This window comes from Triticum urartu, chromosome 1A (assembly GCF_056163025.1).
Source record: "Triticum urartu cultivar PI428250 chromosome 1A, HENAU_Tu73, whole genome shotgun sequence".
Classification (NCBI taxonomy): Eukaryota; Viridiplantae; Streptophyta; class Magnoliopsida; order Poales; family Poaceae; genus Triticum; species Triticum urartu.
This window is the reverse complement of record NC_141873.1, coordinates 4960406-4964167: the sequence shown is the minus strand read 5'-3', so window position 1 is coordinate 4964167 and position 3762 is coordinate 4960406. Positions and strand designations below refer to the sequence as shown.

Below are 3762 nucleotides of genomic sequence, written 5' to 3'. Positions count from 1 at the left end.
TGTTGGTCTCCTTTCTTCAGAATTGCCAACATAACACCATGCACATTGCCAAAGCCATATTCGTCACTTGTCTTCGTTTTTGGGCTAATCCATGGAAACTGCATGCAGTGACTGTCGCTGAAGCTGAAGCTAGAATATAAACAGATTCACTCTAGCAGAAGACTGCCATGCCAGACCACATTTTGTCAATTTGAGTAGTGCAGGCCTTTTGATAACTTGTGGCCTGATTTTGCTCAGGCTTGTTAATAGACTGAAATGAAGGGACGCAGCGATTCGGTGCTCGAGCCCAGCTGCTCCCGAAATCGCTGGCGTCAGTTCAGCTCTCGTGATTCGGGAAACATGCACTGGCATGTCTGCGCAAAAGCAGCGGAAATAGCGGATACGGCGTGAAACAGTGCGCGAGAGTGGGGCCGAAACGTATGGCTGGGCGTCCGTCGACGCGCCGATTTTCATGGGCCACGGACCAGAACGTTTACTTTTTTTGCCGAGCCGTGGAACAGTTCGCCAGTATGTGACGGCCGTCCGCGGCGCCTACCGGACGTCATGTGCGTACGGTTCGGCTCGAGAGAGGTCAGCCACCAAACCCTCCTGACTAGGTCGTTCTCGAAGCCTGCCGCCGCCGCGGAAGGCTTGCCCAGATCCAGCGGGGTACGGCGAGCTTCGGGAGCCCCGGCCGGTGAGCGAATTGTATTGAAGGGTCAAGAAACTATTTTTGTATTAAAGGCTCGAGTTCCTGCTTGATGCAGTGGACAGGTAATTGAATCCTGCCCGATTGGAGATCTAGTGAATTCAAGGATTTGTGTGCCCCGATGACTGATTGCTGAGGCCGGCGCCCCTTGCTTGCCTAACTTGCAGGATTCCGCTCCGTGAAGGGTTCGTGGACAGTGCAGATCATCCTGATACGGTCCCTCTGGCGGTGCTCCCGCGAGCTGATGTCGCCCCTACTGCTCAGGTGGACTCAAATGGCGGCTCAGGTTGCGGGCAAAACTGTTGGGTGCGCAGTCGTGGGGGGAGCCGCAGGCAATCAATGGCGACAAGGTCTGCTCAATCAACGGACAGGGTGAACCCGAGGCTCCGGCTTAGGCAAAAAGGTACGCCCTGCATCCTTGCTTTGTTAAGCTGTTCTTGTTTTTTGCAACTGCTGTGATGGTTTCCTCCAGTTCTACGTGCTATGTGATGTGCTAGTTATTACTTGTCTTAATGATTGTAGAACGAAAACAAAACGGAATTGCTAGTTTGTTCTAGTTATTGTTGTGATTTACTTGTATGTAAGCTTAGTTCAGCCTGCGCATCAAAATTACTATTGTCCCCCTAATTCGAGCGTGCATAATTAGATGAGCGTTTGTTTGTGAATTCAGGTTACGGCTTGTTAGTGTGCAGCGTGCGCTGAACTAGAAGTGTGGTCATGTGAAATCTGTGTGGTTCAATGTCTTTGTCGTTGCTTCTTCTTGCATGAGCAAGTGATGATAGCTGTTAGATTTGGCTTCATCGTGAAAGATCTGCTCTGCATTGAAGGGACACTTGCATTGAACAAAACTGTACTATTAGGTGCCTGCCTATGTCAGGAGACATTCAAGTTCAGTAGACAATCATTGAGCAAAATTGTATTGAAGGGTCAAGAAACTATTTTTGTACCTCAGTTGTGGCATGTAACTTATTTTTCTTCTGTATCTCACACAGCTCTAACCTTGTCTTTCCGTTTATTTCCTTCTTATTGTGTATTTGGCATTGGTAAATCTGTAACAGGAACATTCTTAATAATGGTTCATCCTCATTGTAGTTCAGAAGTTACTAAACTACAAGACTATTCAGCGGTGGCACAAGAGGTGGTGAGGAATAGCGACTACGAGGAAAGACGCGGTGCAGCCGGCGACGACGACTATCGCCTGCTCTCTGGTAAGGCCTCCATCTTTTCTCTCTTTTTGTGTCAATTTGAAGTTTTGAACTATACACAAGTGCAAACTAGTTCGGCTCAAGAAAAGTATAAACAAGACACAACCCTCTTAACAATGCCTTGCTGATGTAAATAGCTGAAGCCTTCCTGGCACTTGATTCAGCAGATTCTCGATTTCTCGTCAGTCGTTTTCTTCTTTCTTGTATCACCGCCCTCCCGGGTACAACGGAAGACGACGAACAGTTTGATGGCTTTTTTTTTTGTCTTTCTCAGCTGTTGTTATATCTTAATTAGGAATTCACTTTTCATTTAGTGTTAATATGGATACGAGAGTGGATCAAACTAGGAGTAATCTGCTGCTTCTTAATGTTGGATAATTGGATCGAGATTCACCCTCTCTAATCATTATTAGCTTGCCATATTCTTGAACCTCAACAAGTCATGAAGAATCCCATACTTCTTTCCAGTTTAATATTGGCAATTCACCCTTGTTGTTTACATATCGCTAATCCGTTGCGGAATTATCAAATTGTCTAAATTTTCTCTTCCAGTACAGTGTTTCCTTTTTGTTTCCAACTTTATGAATTCATAGTAACTTTACTGATTTGGATGAGCTGAGGATGAAAGAAGAGATCAGTGCTGCCACATGGTGCTTCCCATTCGAGCAATTGCAGTGTGTAGAAATGCTTTATGACTTGCATTCCAGCCGATGAACTATGGTTGTATTGTCGCATTAGGCCACATTTTTGTCCTGTCAGATATCAGTGTATTTTTATTTTTATTTGCAATTATTTCACTCTTTTTTCTCAATTTATATTTGGTCTATATGGACCACGGACAATCAGTTTGGATGCTTATACGCCAATCAGTTTGGATGGCAAAACAGCACAAAATGAGTGTGTGCTTAAAGTTTTCGTTGTCAGCATAGTCTTCGTTTGCTTATAGTTTTCCAGCCACCATGTTTCTATGTCAAATGTCATTTGACCACACAAGTGTCATTAGTCTAAAGCAAACGAGGATAGACTCACTGAAAATGTTACTTTTCCCTATCCAAACAAAATTTGGGGTGGCAGGGATTAAGGTGGTTGGAAGGGACTGATTCAATCCCTGGGTGGATTTTTTCCACTGGAGTATTTGTTCCCCTATAACCAAACAAGCCCTAAGGAAAAACAAAGTCAACCTTGGTAAGTTTGTAAGGTGTACAACATAATTGGGAGATTCTTTGGCTCGGTTGAAAAGGTGCCATTCACCAAGAGGTCGCAAAAAGCCCATTATCTATAAAAAGAATTAGTCATATGAATCAAACAACGGACGTAGGAAAAATTCCTGAAGATTCTAATCCTTCAAAATTCTTATGAAAATCATTTAAATAGAGGAGCCCTCAAAAATGTTTATGGTTCATTTAAGAGCTACGGAGTATCATTGAAGAGGGAAAATAGCAAACCATGCCAATCATGCTTACGAACGGATGGAGCAAAAATATTTTAAGAGAACTGGAGAGGATGCAATACCACTGATCTCAGTCTAACTAGGTGGTTGTTTGGATAACTATGGTAAGCGGTACATTTTGAGAAAGATTTTTAGAGGATTTTTAGCAAAGTCAGTTTTACTTACTTTTCTCTTAAGAAGAAAAGACTTGCACAAAATTATGTTCGGGTCTTCTTTGGGCTTTGGATAGATATTAAGCCGATAAATCAGATTGTCACGTTGGAGTAGGCGCTCAACATAGATGCCCGCATATCAGTTTGTTAGCTCCGAGCGAGTTTGCCTTAAAAAAAACCTCCGAGCGAGCGGATAAGTCAATCGAAATATGATAATGACGGGCCGTGCGGGATGGCCGTTACGACATCCGTGCACTCCTAACGTCT

The 3762-nt window shown here is 43.9% G+C and overlaps 1 long non-coding RNA gene across 1 annotated transcript; it reads left to right on the top strand.

The window, feature by feature from the left end:
• Positions 1-531: 531 nt before the first annotated feature.
• On the top strand, positions 532-2798 carry LOC147988182 (uncharacterized). The gene is made up of 3 exons (XR_015615880.1): positions 532-753; positions 856-1091; positions 1781-2798. It is a non-coding gene; the product is annotated as an uncharacterized LOC147988182 (long non-coding RNA).
• Positions 2799-3762: the final 964 nt, after the last annotated feature.